We start from the raw sequence: 17,347 nt of genomic DNA, 5'->3' as shown, positions 1-17,347 counted from the left end.
ACGTTCAGCGTGACGAGGAAAAGTCATGATAAAAGGTTTTAGAATGGCTCACACTGGTGATGAGAGCTTTAAAATATAAGGGCTGTTTGTTATAAATCTGTTGTTATATCACTTTTAATGAAAGAAATATGAGCAACAATGTTTTAGGCTCCCATAAAGAAAATAAAGTGCATTAAATATGATATCAGACTTGAAATACTGTATGTCCCTGCTCATAACGTCCAATAAAGACCAGTATCATCTTAAAACATCCAGAGTTTACTTTTGTACCAGCCCCGCCTTCTAATATACTGTGACAGCTGGTTTAGGGCCTCAGTAGTTCCAGGGCAAAATGGCTTTAATCTGGTTAGGGGGCCATAATGAAATGTGCTGTTCATAAGGCCTGTAACCATATTAGGAGGAGGGAAACTTGATATTGAGGTGGCATCCATGGCAACAGTGCCGGGGACCATGAGTCCAATGTTTGGGAGGATTTTGAAACAGATTCGATGGGCTTGAGGGGAGATGACAATGTGAAGGGGGGGATGTTGAAGGGTTTGCATTTGCACAGTGAAAATCCTTTTAGAAATAAAATTTGAATTCCTCCTCTGATCTCTTGGCTTTGCCACACATGATCCTTGAGTCTGTGGCATACAAGAAATAATATGAAACTACTGACAGTAGTTTGTATCATAGACATTGAGCTAGTGCTGTCCACAACAGTATGAAGTCAAATGTCAGTGGAGATTTTTGCAGACGTATGGACCACGGGAGTGGTCCATACGTTGAGCATCTTAAAGCTACAGCACAGAAAACTTGTGACATGTACATGAAAGGCAGCAGTGAAGGCTGGGTTATTTTGTATGCAACAAAGAGAGACAAAAGTGTCACACCCTTTATATGCATATCAACAATCAACAAGCAGTGGAGACAGAAACAGCATCACCAAACTAGAAAACAGAATTCTGAGTTAAATTCTGTAAGCCAACACTATATACTGTCTGTGCTGTGGTCTCTTCAGCGCACCCCACAGCACCTAAGAAATGAAGAAACCGGCACTGGATACATCCTGGTGTTTCAAGCTGCCGGTTCAGTTATGCGGATGGCACCTGGGTGAAAATCAAAACCAGCTCGCTGTTGCCTCTCGGAAAACACATCGACCCACTGGACAAAAACATTATTTTCACAAAGGTGGATTTGCATAATAACAAATTGGTAGTCATAGACTGTGCCATCTCCCTTAAAGATGTGGGGTAGCCTTGAAGCTGAGGCATTCACAACACACACACACACACACACACACACACACACACACACACACACCATTCATCCTGTTTGATGTTCAACATCTACTTGAGTTTATATTGGTCAGAGTTCACACCTTTCACCCTGAACACTAGAAGCATCAATCACAAAGGTTAATACCACAGAGCTGAAGCAGTTCCAGCAGGCGTGGAGGTCCCTGAGTGGGGCAGTTGAAATCCAAATATCACAAGAGTCTTTGAAAAGTGTCAGTGAATTTATGCAAACTCCATCATTCTAGTATTTTACAAAAACCTGGCAGCACACTATAGAAAAGCTCAAAGGACTGCATGCCTAAACATCTGCAAAGCAACAGATGCAGAGAAGAGGAGAGAGCAGACCTGCTGGCAACACCATGGAAACCCTTAATAAACACAAGAGCCATCACAGGACTCAGTAGTGTTCAAACCATATGTTCACAGGATTAGAGATAGTTTTGGTCAGAGCAGGAATGGAGACTCCACTTATCTGATGGTTGTTCATTCAGTCAACAATTTTAAAGCAGACTTAAGGCACCTACGCCTTCTGTGGGCATTATAGGCGTTAATGAAAATCAACAATATTCAAGTTCAAGTGTAATATCCCATTCCATTATCTGTTACTTAACTCACTGCACACACATTATAGGTTCCCATCATAAATGAACTGAATCAACACGAAAAGGCTTTATACTGAACTGAGCAGCACTAATAATACTAATGAGATGGTCTTACTGGGAGGAAATCTGATTCTTGCCTTGTGTCTGTTCACTTATTAAGCAGTAAAGTTGCTCATTCTGCACTTGTTCAATTTTGCAATAAAACCTGCTTAAGTTAAAGCATTCCGAGCTCTGTATGTACAGAGCAATGCCTCTTCAGTATGAAGTAAGACTTTCTTAACATTGCAGGGAGAAGATGAAAGGGACTGTAGTTTAATTTTGCCTGTCTTACTTATAGGGTTACCACACGGCAGCTGACACAGCTCAGACACAGATTTGTGGTTATGTAAGCTTGCCTCACACTTCAACTCCAGTCACGTTGTCTTGGCAACTTGCCCAGAAGCAACAGTACATCAGTGGGGTTGCTTGGGGAAGATAATTCTACCACAAATACAGACTTATATTGCTGTCTGTAACACTGTTCTGATACCGAAGCACAGACAGTGATGTATAACAACACACTCGTATGTGCAGTGCAGGACCCGTGTGTATCTGTATGAATATGGATGCCGAGCAGATCCGCAGTAACCTGACCATTAATTTCGCCTGTTTGTCTGCGTTCACAACAGGTTCACAAGTAGCTGTTGAAAAATCTCAAAGCAGGAAGTTACTAATGGCAGAGTAGAGCTGATTCGATCAGCCACAAGGTAATACTGCCCCCCCCCCCCACACACACACACTCTTCAGCATCCACCTGAGTCTCGTTCATGAAAGGAAATCAAGTGTCATCATCGGCATCTTGCTCTGGCTCTGCTCCTCTGGGTCCTGTCGCTGCGAGGATCAAGTACAGCCTCCCTGTTTAGTGGGTGTTATATTGGTACAGGGAGGACTAGATATCATGATAGAGCCACATTTGCATTTTAATTTTATATTCCACACCATAGCCTCCACGATTTTAACTACTTTGTGCTTGTTTAATGGTCCTTGGTGAAATGAATGTGTGCCTTTATAATAAACAAAAGAATTTCATTATGCAAATACAGACCTGAGTCAGTCCTATAACATGTTTGAATAGATGTTTGCTGATATGCAGTCTGCGTGTAAAACAAGATTCACTGAAAAGAAATGCCTGGGAGTGCTATTGGGTTGTCTGCACTCCACAGCTGGATAAGATACAGCTGCTACATTACCTGTGATAACTCTATTTAAAAAAATTACTTTCAGTTTTATACAATTACAGTACAAAGTTTGAATGTGCATTGGCGTTCTAGACCCCATTGTGAAGACCACATCCGAAAAGGGGGGAAAACACAAGAGGAGAGGCCGCTGGATCAGAAGATCCCCCGGGGTCTAGACCTGGTGGTGGTGGAGAGCTGGAGGGCAGGAGATAGGAGGCATGAACTGGCGTGGATCTGGTGGTGCTTGGGGTGGAGGAGGGTTGCCGGGTTCGATCAGAAAAAAGCTGGAGAGGAGCTAAGACTTTTAAATTTCGTGCTAAGTTGTGATTGGTCAGGAGAGGGATGGAAAGCCACAGCTGATTGTGAGGGAGGTGCTTTCTATTAAGCACCTGACTAAGAGAGCGGAAGAGAGGGGGAGCAGAGGAGTGAGGGATAGAGGGAGAAAGATTAGGAAGCGGATAGGGATAAATGGTGAATGATGGGAAACGGAGTCTTCCTGATTGAACTTACGCTAAGAGCTACATATGTGTTGTGTAGGACTAGATGTGTTGTTTGACAAATGATCTGTAATGTTCTGCATGACAGGTTGTTGAGATACCTTTCAAAGAAAATAAGACCGTGTAGGGCCTGAACACAAACTTAATTAAGGAACTATTGTTAAATTAAAGGCACTGTAAAAAAAAAAAAAATTATAAAAACGTCCTTTGATGGATGGAGGTGAGGGTGGATGTGAATGCAGGTAGCAGGTTTTAAAACACATAATGAAGGATTTGTCTGAGCACAAACCATCTGGAAGGTAAAATGAACCTTGTAATACCAGACATCTGCTGCCTGGTGATGATGACAACATTATGAATAGTGATTTGCTTCACATTATCTTTTCTGAGACTCCTTTGAAGTCTTCCCTTCTGTCCTTGACATATATTATTGCAAAGACTGACATCCTGATTACACAAAATTAGTTTGATTGACTTGCATAAGTCATACCATTATGTTGTTTAACTCCAGCCATTTTATCTTAAAGTGCTGAACGATAAACCTGCACTCAGACTGTTAACGTGCTACTCCTGCCGCCGTCAACTCATAGTTGATTTCTACGTTCAAAAGTAAAACCCCGTGTGTGCACACATTATAATAGAAAGGGTATTGTGCTAATTGCAACACATTCTCATGAAAAACTCTACATTTAGTTGATAATACATCTACCAGTCACACTACAGCCACAAAAGTCTGAGTAACAAATGAGGAGGTAGGTTGGTGGGGTTACCGTACATTAAACAGGACGGACTTTCCCTCAGGAGTCTGAGGTCACCTGACACCTTGAGCTGTTTTGATGTTACCCGGTGTTTTTTAATCATGGATGGGTTTACCAATATATTAAAATACACAGATTCATAACATTAAAGACATTCTACAAGAAAAACTGTTCTCCTCATGCTGTGGCCATTTTCAGCTACCACTGGGGTGAGACCCTGTCCCCATGAACACAAAGAGAGAACACAGCTAGAGGACTATGCACACCTTACATTTTCCATTAAGTTCACTCATTTTTTAAGATTACAAAAACTGTTAAAGGTAGGGTAGGAGATTTCCTATGAGGCGCCCCTGCGCATAGAGTTGGCTGGTTGGCTGCTCTCTTCCTGCTCTGCGTGCACCAGAGAGGTACGTGCATGATGGCCGAAGTCACAGACTGGTTGGGAGGCGTGGCTGAATTGTGCTGCTTTTTTTAACTTCAGAGAGGTGAGCTGTCACAGTTTATAACGTGCAGCTGTTGTTTGACAGGATATGTTTATTTCACTTGGCTCATTAAATTCTTTTTATTAGCTCTAATAACAAACACCTCAGTAATGATTGGATACATGCTTAAACACTGCAGACTGTGATGATATAATTTTAACTGCACTAAGTGACTGTGAATATTTTATTTCCACACTTGTTCCATTTTAATGTGCATATTCTGAATTGAAGGTAGGGGCTTTTTAATTAGTTACACATGTACACTTGTTAGAGTGTTGCAAATTGTGTGCTGTCAGAAAGGGATGGGCTCTTTCCTCCTGGTCCCAGAAGGGTCGGTCTTTGAAGGATTCATCCTACCTGACACTGAAAAACAGCCAGTTTATCATAATAAGGCCTTCTAATAGGAACAGAGCCGAGAACGGCTGGTAAAACATGCATTATGCTTAAGACCATCGGCCAAGTAGAGTGAAGGCTTTCTTCTGAACATCCTTAAAACTTCAGAATTTATTTATTAATGCAGGTATATTAGCCATGGATGTTTTAAATAGAACTGAATACCAGGTTATACTCATGCATGTATGCCTACCAACACACACACACACGCACCAAATTAAAAAACAACACCAGCAACATACATGTCCACCTTTTATGTGCATGTGAATGATCATTTTAGGCCAATATATTTCATTGTAAATCATCCCTTATGCTCTGTCCCCACATGTGCCACATTTTAACTTATGAGGTTACACACTGACCTTTTCTGCCATAATATAAAAGGAGAGTGGGCAAGAAGCCAAGACTGTTGTTGATCACCGAAAATATTGTTCTATAGAAACCTAATAACCAGGCCGAGTGTGTTATCACAGCCTGAACTGTATTAAAACCTGTTTTGAAGTGGACTCAAAAAACAGTGGCACACCCAGGATTCATCAGGAGCAGAGCAAATAAGATGAAATCTCAGTGACAGTGTAATAAACTCAAAGGGTGAAGAAAAGTCTAGTCTAACTTTAACTTACCTCTAAACTTGATAATACTCCCAAAGGTCACATTTCTTCTGGCTTTTAATCTGTTAAATGTCACATACAAAGATTTTTAAGCATTCCTTCAGACACTATGGCTTAAAGAAGGCCTAACTACCTGAGAGGAATGCCACATGGTTCTGTAACGTAACGTGTGTTTTCTCTGTCAGTGCTGCATCATTACTGAGTCACTGAGGTGTGGAGTACTTCTGTTAGACTGGAGCTGAGACACAGCTACTACTTTGGAACATTTTTTGATCATTCTACCTTCACTGTATCCTCATTTGCACATTCACTGCTTTCCCTGCCAGCTGGATGTCTGTGCTCTCTTACTTGGAATGGTAACTTGCTTGAATGCAGTGTGAGTACTTAAATTATGTTAACCATGCACGTGCAACAAAAAAAATTCTGTAAAATTGGAAAATAAGTAGCATTTTTGTCTGTTGCACTGTGGTTTACCCTTGAAAGGAAACACACACTCACTCATCTCTTTCCCTGTTTCTACACTGGCATCAGTTTAAAAAATCCCTGGAGCGAGGTTGGTTTCAGTGTTTTCGGCCAATGGTGCTTCAGCATGATAGATACCTGCTTTCATGAAGATTTTATACTGAGCCCTCAGTCTGAAATTCACACTCCTTCAGTTAAAAGATGATGTCCCTTATACCAGCATAGCACTCTCTCCTCACTCTATAAAGCAGGATTTTCCATCAGTGGAGCATATCAAACCATCTCTTTTCTTTGAATCTATCTAGCTTTGTTCTCTTCTTCATTTTCTTCCCAATTTTCTCAGCACACGACCTTCTTCCCCTATCCCTCATCTTTTTTTAAGTCCCTCAATCCTTCTGTCCTCAGCTACCAAGCAAAAATTGCTTTCTTTGCTGTCTGTAATAAGTAGTGCTTCTGTAAAATGTCTGACCCACCACCCGACTCCACGTCTGGTCGATATTAAAAAGAAACAAAACTTTTGCTGCCTGAAATCTGAAGCATTTGTCAACATTTAATGACAAATTGAACTGAAACCAGCTGGCTTTTAAAAAAGAAGAAAAACTTTTGAAAAAAAATAGAGCTGTACAGACATTAAAGAGACGTCAATGCACTTGAAATAGCCATACAACTTTTTTCACATATAGTCATACAAATATTAACAAATGGCACAAAGGAATTGGAGCAGCTTGGACTGACTGTGGAGAGAAATGGCTTCATTCTTGCAGATCCTGTCAATCACAAAAAATGTCCAAGTTTTCTTTGGGATCTTTTTCCTTTCGACCAAAGATGGCTTCTAAGCCAGTTTCCATTGTCCACCTTCTACAAGTCATGAGGTGAGATTTGTGATTTTTGAACCAAAACTGGTCCCCAGTAATCATTTATAAAAGGCAGCAATGCAATTATGATATTACGTGTAAAAAAAAAAAAGTGAGGGCAGCTTAAAACTGAAGCAGATGTGATTAAGGCTCAGTTTGCATACTTATTAACACATATGGTGGGATTGTTATTTTTTAAGAAGACAAAATAGTGTCCCCAAAGTCCCACTGAAGGGGTTGTTTTGGTCAGTTTTAAGACTATCTGGGGTCTAATGTTCAAAGACACAAACCGTATCCTGACAGCTCCATAACAGTTTGCACTTTACACATTCTTCTTTTCTCAAAGTCTGGCACATTTAATAGTCTGAATCAGAACTCACACCGTCGTCCTTTGTGAATGGCTTCCATCAGTTTTCCTGTACATGCACAGCTGGTGCCTTTACAGTGAGTCAGCTTCATAGACACAACAAATAGGTGGATGCGTGGACGTCTGTACAAATTCTCAGAGGCACACGCTCACACACTCAGACAGTGTAACACTTTTTTTGAATATCTTCTTCTCACTATGTTCTATCACATCGTATGAAGCTGTGAAATCATACATAGAGATACAATGGATACCATCAAGTTGTTCTTTGGTGTTAAGCTATGTGAAAAGGGAATTTTTCTTAGTAATGGTGGATTGAGACATAAAAGCAGCCTGGAGTTTGACTTGGGGAAGCACTTCAACACCACAAGGAACTATGTGCACACAGTGCACGTTCAGCATCAATACAAGTATCACAGATGTGCAGACGTGTGTTTTCTACATGCCCTCTCCTTCAGATCTTTGTTCCTTCCCTGCAGCCCAGCTCCTCTGGTTCTCTCTGTTGAATAATAGCTGCACAACTTCATTTTCTGCTTTTAAACTCATAACTCTTGAGTTCTCTCAACTGGTTCATATTTTCTTTTCACTCTCTCTCTCTCTTCTTGTTACAAAGTGAAAGAAAACAAACTGAATTACATTTTATGATTGAAAAACATGCAGTTGTGGTACATTCAACAAAGTGTGGTGTCTGAAGAAGCATTAAAAAGTCATTCCAGCACAAATGCTTGTCATTACTCAGAGTAACACAAATGCTGACAATACTCAACCTGCCACCACACAGCCTTCAGACTGTCTGTCCACCAACACAAGTTGAGTTTCAGTCTCAAGCTTATTTTTTATCACTTATTTCTATTACTTAATATTAAAAACTATTTTTATTTTCCATAATTAAACATCCCTAAATGTCCTTTAAATGTTCCCAAGTCATCTACCTGCTGTGAAAACATTTCAGTCTCTCTGTGATGAATGAGCTCAGGCACGACCTGTACATTCTGGGGTTGTTCATAACATTAATGAAATTACAAAAATAAGCCAAATAATGAATCCATACTTTATATGATTCATATATTTAAAGTATAATTTTAGCCTTTGCAGGCAGTTATGTGCATGCAATTTAAAATGGTTAGTGCTTTTGTTCTTTTCCATTTCCTCTGGTATAGTAGACCGGCAGTTCCATACATAGTTGCTACTTGCCCAAACGTTTAATAATAACGGAAAATCGCTCACGTTGTGAGAAATAGACCTTTAAACACAAGTAGAAACTACTTTAGATTTATTTGTAGCCATTTTTCACTTTTGGCTACAGTTTTGGTATTTACATTTTTCCTGATGCATATTATCATATTAATATTATATATATATATATAAATATTAAAGCATCAAAAAGAAAGTACACATAAATAAAAGCAGCAGCCTTGTCCTCATTTCCAGCATTGAAATGAAGTGGTGCTTGATACTACACAAATAAAGTGGAAGACACAGATCACTTATGAGGGAAGGATGACCTCTGCTTTGCCATGGCGCTGCAGCACGACTCTATGAACAGACATCAGTAAATTATGCTAAGGTTTGCAAGTTGTTGTCAGGGGTAATTACAGAATAGCAAAAATAAATATATATTATAAAGCCCTTGAAAGTAAAACTTATAAAAACAACAGAGGTGAGAAAAGTTAGTCTCATTGTAACATCAGGGGCAGATCTCCACTGATTTATATGTTGGAGTGCACCTGGAAACCAGACGATTACTTCACAGCCAAGGCTGCAGCTCTGTATTGCCGTCATGCTGTTGTTTAGTAGGTGTAATGTTTGGATATCTCACGTTAGCTGTAAGCATGGTGGAAACTGCAAATATACACAGTTAAACAGCTTTGGCTACATCCAGTGTCAATGAGAAATAAAACAAATAAACAGAACAAAACATATCAGCAAGGATTTCTCCTGTTTCCAGTAAAACACCAGTATTATAAAAACCACTGTGAGCATATGCAGCCTCTCTACTGTCGCTGCTTTTGCTACGATTATTGTGTGTAGAAAAAAATCTGTCATGATGGCAGCTTTAGATGAGATTGACATTGAAAATAAAGCCAATCTACAACATCTTGATCAGCTCATTCAAAGTGCAAAAAGCAGCAACAATGACAACAATGTTTTGCATCTTCTAGGTCAAAAAAATTGTCATTCTCAGTTACAACCTGGACAAGGAGTACAGTGTGTAAGTGTATAGAAAATAGAAATTTTCTTCATCTATGCCATCTGGACAACCTTGTCTGCAGGAACCCTGTGGCGAAGCCCTAGAACCGGTTCTTGGGTGAGATTGTCTGTCAGGCTGTTTGGTATAATTGCCATTGTGTTAACACAAACACAGACACTTCCCTCTCACAGAAATGTCTGACATCCCCCCCAAAAACAGTAACTGAGTTCCCTCCAAAACCTCTCTTATTGCATCTCTCTCCAGCATTAATAATAGATTCAGATGTCTACCACTGCTGTCTGGTCCTTTGTTTGAAGATTTCGGTGCTGAGGCTAGAGTTTTATTTACTTGTGACTCATGCATTCAGTGGATCTAAGATTTCAACCCAATTCTCTGGCATTTGTCTCATACCAATGAATTCACGAGGCATTTATGGGTCAAAAAGCAGGTTATTAGATTATCCAAAAGCTCCCTTTATCAGTACTGACAACTCTCCACATTTCTAGAGTTCAGACAAAGATATGTATCCTCTCTCTCTCCTGGACTTCTGTAAGTTGGCTTCGACTAAATGAACAGATCTTCCCTACTGTGGAGTGGTGGTAAGTGGAGATTACAGGAGAGCATTTCCTTTGCTTAGAATCTTTTTGAATCACACTCATTAAGTCATCTACCTAAGAATGCAAAACACTGCTGTGAAAACACTTCAGCCTCTCTGTGATGAATGAGCTCAGGCACGACCTGTACACTCTGGGGTTGTTCATAACATGAATGAAAGTACAAAAATAAGCCGAATAATGAATCCATACTTTATATGATTCATATATTTAAAGTATAATTTTAGGCAGGTATGTACAAGCAATTTAAAATGGTTAGTGCTGTGTCTTTTGTTCTCTTCCATTTAGACCAGCAGTTCCATACGTAGTTGTTACTTGCCCAGACCTGCTGCTCACTGCATGTCGTTCCTCCAGTCATAAAACTAGAATAGCATCTCATATTTTAAGAAAGAAAAAAGACAAATTTATGTTACTGGCCTCTTGTTAGTCTCCTCTTGATTCAGTACTGCTATAGAACAATCAGTGAAGCATCACTCACTAAATCATACTGATGGCTTACAACAAGTCAGCGGAGGTGTGGAAAAAACAATTTACAGAGGGAGGAAGATGATGCAGATAGTTGCTCCTCTCTGAAAGATAAAGCTCAGGGAGCTTGCCGAGATCATCAGAGAGGGAGAGAAAAGACAAGATTGAATACCCCAGTGCAGCAGAAAGATTGGACACTTTCCTTCCACCAACCTGGAGTTTGAAAACGCAGACTCCCTCAGGAGTAGCAGGAGGATAAGAGAATAGTGGAGCTGTGCTTGAGAATCAGGTGGCGAGACTTGGCGGACTTGTGATGGAGTTGTACTTAAGCACAACAGATGGTGTTAAGTGTTGAATGTTGAAAAACAGATGAACCAGTAAACTCATTAAGCTTGGCTCCTGGGTCAAGAGCAGCATGCCAAGAAAAAACGAGAAAAAGCTGCCCCAAACCGAGGGAATACATTTACAGCATGTGTTAGCGAACTCCACGCTGATACAAAATGCTTCAAACTTTGCAATTAACCAACTCCAAATTGAGACATAAGACCACAATTCAGTCTTCCTCCTATCTCTCTGACATTTTCACTTGGACCTGCACATCCATAATTATGCATTACAGTTGTGAACTGAACCTCCACTCATCACAAAGCTTTCACCAGCTTATTTGGCTTCCTCCTAGCAATGCCATTTACTCTAACCACAACACAATGCGAGCATGATCAGGGTTAATTAAGCCGGCAGAAGGCTTCACGTTGCCAGGTCTACCCATAACATTTGCAGCGAGCTTCCCATAAGCCCAGGCGATATCAAGCAGCCATGTTTTTTGCACAGCTACATTTTAATTGGATGCAAATAAGAGTGACCTATAGGTTGAAGATGTGAAGCAGCAAACCCTGCTCACCACAGGGTTCAACATTAAGACACAATGAAGCATAGCAACACTGAGCGCCTTAATGCCTCATGTTTGTTGGAAATCACTACAAAGCCGTGCGTCAGGACACTCCAAGCTATCATTAAAGTTAGATGATGCATGTTTGGTGCGCAGTCCCTCCTCCCATTGGCCATTTTTCATCTCGACTTCCAAAAACTCTCCCCTCCTCCAGTCTCTCCATCCCGAGTCAGGTCTGATCTGTTGCTCTCCTCTATTCCCTTACCTCCCTCAGCCATCTGTCACAGTGGGGTCTTTGCTGCCAAGCATCTCTTTTGAAAAGATTTTAAAGCTCACACTGTCTCGCCCTCAACATTTTCCTGGTAAACTATTTTTTCAGTCAGCTCCTTTTGTAGAGCCCAATGATAAAGCAGCCCACACACTGATTCTCATTCAGAGCTACTTGAGCACACACTGGAACTGATGCACTTGTTTGTTGTATTGTTTTACATTTGAGGCTGCAAAGAATCAAGGTGCTTCGTCTTAGACCGTTTTACTGCTGTTACACCACATTTCCAGCTTTGTTTGGTGTCCATAAATCTGCACGACAGAGAAAATTGAGCTTTGTTCATTCTTTCTGATTTTTTCCTCACTATTAACCATTTCAGTCCCGATTCAGCCATGAAAACAACAGACACAGACACTACTCTTTCTGTCAGATATTCTTAAGTAATCAGATCACAAAATTAAATGCTGGGCTGTATTTGAAACATTTTGCCAACCATTTTTTATTTTTCCTTTTATTCGCTGCTCCTGTTTCTCCCACATTTGGCTTTTATAGAGCAGAAAACAGTGTGTACTTTTTCTGCATAATGTGCTTCCCTCATACATCCAAACAAAGATTATGCAAACAGATAAACATGTCATGAGTTGTTTATTTGGCTTGACAATATACATTTTGAAAGAAAAGTCATATTACATGCAGAGCCATTTCAATAACATCCACACCAGAATTACAATTTTGTTCTTAGCCATTAAACTGGAAGCGAAACTATTAACTGAGGACTTATTCCGTTGTGAATATGAGTGCATGGGGACTTGTTATGTGAATTATGTATTGATTCCAGTTACACTTTCACACCTCAGCTCTGTGTTTCTTGTCACACCTTGTGAAGACTCAAATCATTAAGTAAAATGGAGACTGTGCTGACATGACAATGAACTGTGATTCCTATGTTAAACCCTGCATGGAGGATGCATTAATCACATGGATGACAGTAGTGTTCTTTTTTTCACTATTTTTTTAATCATCCTAATGCACCGGCTGTCAAAGAGAGAAACACTGTTGTTTGGAAGGAATGAGTAAGCAGCCATTTAGTAGCAAAACATAATGCAGCCCTGTCTGTGATATACCCATATCAGAATGTGCAGCTGTGAGTATAGTTTTCATTTTGCATGTTGTGTGCATCCAGATAGCATTTTTTCTTCTCTGTGCAGCTGGTAGCCCAGAGTGCCCTGTATTCTGGCAAATGCACCATGTTTTTGTCTGTGATTATTGCAGCCACAAATAGCACTCTGCCCCAGGGTGAATAAAAGTTTGTAGAAATCCTCCTTGACCTTTGCTGAAATGCTTTAAGGTAGGCCTTTAAAGGCTTTGAAATGTTATTGTCCCAGAGATACAAACTAGTGCTTGATTAAATATTCTGTTTAAATTCCCCTGTGTTATCATGAATGAACTCCTACTCCTTATCACCTCGTGCCAGTCCCCTCTATAAATATTTACCCCTGGAAAGTTGCGCCTGCAGAAGAATACCAATTCTATGTCAGCAGACATTCATGCTGAGAGGAAGGAGTGTGTGGCATGCCACAGAGTATTGGATTAACAGCAAGTTAAATTAATACAGCATCTGTTCTTCCTCTCATTCACTTGGTTTAATATGTTTATATTCACTCTGTATATGTGTTCCAACATTGCATTACCATCTGTGCTTATATCATTTGAGCTTTTTGGCGGCGGCCATTGATGTGATAGACACAGTGTGAGCAGCAACACAGCCGGAAATATTTAACAACACACAGATTTCAACCCTAAAAATATTAGGCTGCTGAAGACTCAGGAGATTGTTGTTGTTGGGGAATCTTTTCTTTAAATAAAAAATAAACAAATGAAAGCTTTAGAATGCCAGACACTGACTTGAAACTTGAAATTCTTATAATACTTATAACATTAGCAAGTATTGCTATACATCCTACTGTTCCCATAATGCAACAATATTGCTGACACTAGGCGGTAAACACCCAAATCTATCTATAAAACATGCACAGTATTGAATATACATTTCGACACATTTTCCACCTAACATCCAGTCTGTTTGGGAGAATTAACATATTAAAATGAGTTGTTAAATTTATAGTGTAAAAACAAAGTGAATATGTCTACACTGGTTCTAATAATCTTTTCCTAAACCTGCAATGCAATTGACTCAAATCCCAGTCAATTTTCTCCATTTAGGTATGATCATTTTTTTTGTACTCCCACAGCTGCCTTCTCAAAGCCTTTCAATTTCAAAGCCCAAAGGGCAAAAACTCCTACTGCCATGTAGTGTAGCTGTCAAATTACATCATGAAATGATGTGGAACCACACATACATGCAAGACGATGTGTCTAGTTGTGGGAATCGGGACTGCTCTACGACTCTATAACTAGCCAAATAGCTGCTGTCTGATGCAAGAAGAAGACGCTCACTTATTTTACAGACATAATTTAACTCCTGTTGTTAAAATAAGATTAATTTTACAGCTGCAAAAAAAGGAGTCCAAATAAATCAGCTGTAAATTTGATCAAAGACAGATGCTTGCTTTATATAAACTCCTTTCACATTTTGGTAGATGCTCAAGGGTCCTGTATAAACATCTGTCCTTGAGAAAAACCACAATATATGCTGAGATACGATGAAGTAATGAAGTGCACACCACATGTGGGTTTGTGAGTCTTCCCCTGCTAACTACTGACAGCTGGCTCAACAGCTTATATGAAGCATCAAATAAGTCAACACAGAACTTGTAAAGAAAACTCTACAAGTCCAGGCGCCTTGCTTCAATTGTCTCAATGAATATGACCTGGATGAATCTTCATCAACTAAAAGAATATCAGAAAAATTTACATAAAATCACCCAGAAGTTAAAGAAGAAAGTATCAGTGCAGATAGACAGTAGCTTAATAAGCAACGCCACAGGTGTCATCTCAGCTCTAGCAGTAAACCAGGGCTTTAGGTGGACTGAGGTGCTGCTAACAGAGGAACAGCCCAATCCACAAACACCAAGTTTCAAAACTGCCCTTAAGACACAGGTATGTGACAATAAGCACTCTCTATTTACTGTGTATTTGCACTGCCTCTCATTAAAGAGTAAATAATGACTCAAGTGCTAAAGCTCCTCACAACAGAGCTTCAAAAGATAAAATATGATATAAAGACGCAGAAACTAAGGATGCTATGATGAGGTGTAACCAAAATCTGCAACTACCGTCGTAAATGAGGTGGTTGAATGACAGATGGATAGTTACTCAACATTCATCCTTATTTGTGGTCTGTTAGGGTCAATAAAAGGAGTAACACAAAGTAGGAGAGCATTTTTGCTGAGAGTAAACATCACTGTTGGCCAGAATGTTTGTGTACGGGGTGTAAATAAGCTGCCATGTCAATTGCAGCTGCCTAAATGTAATAACCTAATAATAGTAATCCTCATAATAAAGGATATAATTTAAAAACATTCACACATCCATGTGAAGTACATGCTCTGTACTTCCCCACACTTAGCCCTCAGTTTAATTAGGGTGAGGAAGAGGTTCTTCACCTCACTCCTACACCTTTAAAAACTCTTTCAAGCCAAGTGTAAGAAAACCTTAATCAGAACCAATGTGACAGACCAAGAGTTTTTATCAGCCCTGCCCCTCCTCTCTGTGATTTAGGTACTGTGCCTGTGCTGTCAAGCTGAGCACCATCTATCAGCCTGTGTCGATTCACTGAACTCGGAGCTCTAAACCACAGCGATTGCCTCCAACCATTCCTTGTTTTCCCTCAGACACTTCTATTTAGATTTTGTCAAGATACACTCCTCACATGATATGTATTGTTTCAGAGTGATGGGCAAGGAGGTTCTCTTCTTTTATATATATATATGGTCACAGTCTTTTTGTTAATACTCCCTACTCACTTCCCCAACAGATAAGAAAACGGATGTTACACGTACTCAAGGATTTAGAGGCTTAGATTATTGTGTGCCAGTTAATAAAGTCTTTTTTCTGAGACTACAAGGCTTGAATTTAGAAAGCAGTTCCCAAGAAACCAAGGATCACTGGTCTTAATGACTACAGACCTGTGGCACTGACGTCTGTAGTCATGAAGTCCTTTGAGCGCCTGGTACTGTCCCACCTCAAGACCATCACAGCCCCCCTCCTGGACCCCCTGCAGTTCGCCTACAGAGCTAACAGATCTGTGGACGATGCTGTCAACCTGGCTCTTCACTACATCCTGCAGCATCTGGACTCCCCGGGAACCTATGCTAGGATCCTGTTTGTGGACTTCAGCTCTGCTTTCAACACAATCCGCCCAGCTCTCCTCCAAGACAAGCTGTCCCTGCTGCATGTTCCAGACTCCATCTGCCGGTGGATCACTGACTTCCTGACAGACAGGAGACAGCATGTGAGGCTGGGGACGAATGTCTCGGAATCAAGGACCATCAGCACCGGTACCCCCCAAGGTAAAGGCTGTGTACTTTCCCCTCTGCTCTTCTCCCTGTACACCAACTGCTGCACCTCCAGCCACCAGTCTGTCAAGCTGATTAAGTCTGCCTACGACACCACCCTTATTGGACTCATCTCAGATGGGGATGAGTCTGCCTACAGGATGGAGGTGGACCGTCTGGTGTCCTGGTGTGCTGACAACAACCTGGAGCTGAATGCCCAGAAGACAGTGGAGATGACAGTAGACTTTCGGAAAGTGCCAGCTCCATCACCCCCCCTCACCCTGACAGACACCCCCATCTCCACAGTGGACTCTTTCCGCTTCCTGGGTACCACCATCACCCAGGACCTCAAGTGGGAGCTCACCATCAGCTCCCTCATCAAAAAGGCCCAGCACAGGATGTACTTCCTGCTGCAGCTGAGGAAACTCAAGGTGCCAGCCAGAATGATGGTCCAGTTCTACACCATCATTGAGTCCATCCTCACATCCTCCATCACAGTGTGGTACGCTGGGGCCACTGCCAGGGACAGGCACAGACTGCAGCGTGTTGTGCGCTCTGCTGAGAAGGTGATCGGCTGCAGCCTGCCATCTATCGAGGACCTGTACGTCTCCAGGACTCTGAGGCGTGCAGGTCGGATCATAGCTGACCCTTCTCACCCTGGACACGGACTCTTTGAGCCACTCCCCTCAGGCAGGAGGTTACGGTCCATTCGGACCAGAACCTCACGCCACAAGAACAGCTTCTTCCCCTCTGCTGTTGGACTGTTAAACTGTAATTAATGCACTGCTCTGCACTGTCACTTCAGAAGGTCACTTTAGTATAGTCACTGCACAATGACGACTATTTGCACTGTTTACTCCAACTTGCACTACTTGCACACGAGTACCACCTCACCGATCCATGTGGTACCTGTTACATTATTACATTATTACACTGTTCCATT

The sequence above is a fragment of the Parambassis ranga genome, chromosome 16 (assembly GCF_900634625.1).
Source record: "Parambassis ranga chromosome 16, fParRan2.1, whole genome shotgun sequence".
Taxonomy (NCBI): Eukaryota; Metazoa; Chordata; class Actinopteri; family Ambassidae; genus Parambassis; species Parambassis ranga.
Note: the sequence above shows the minus strand (reverse complement) of the source record.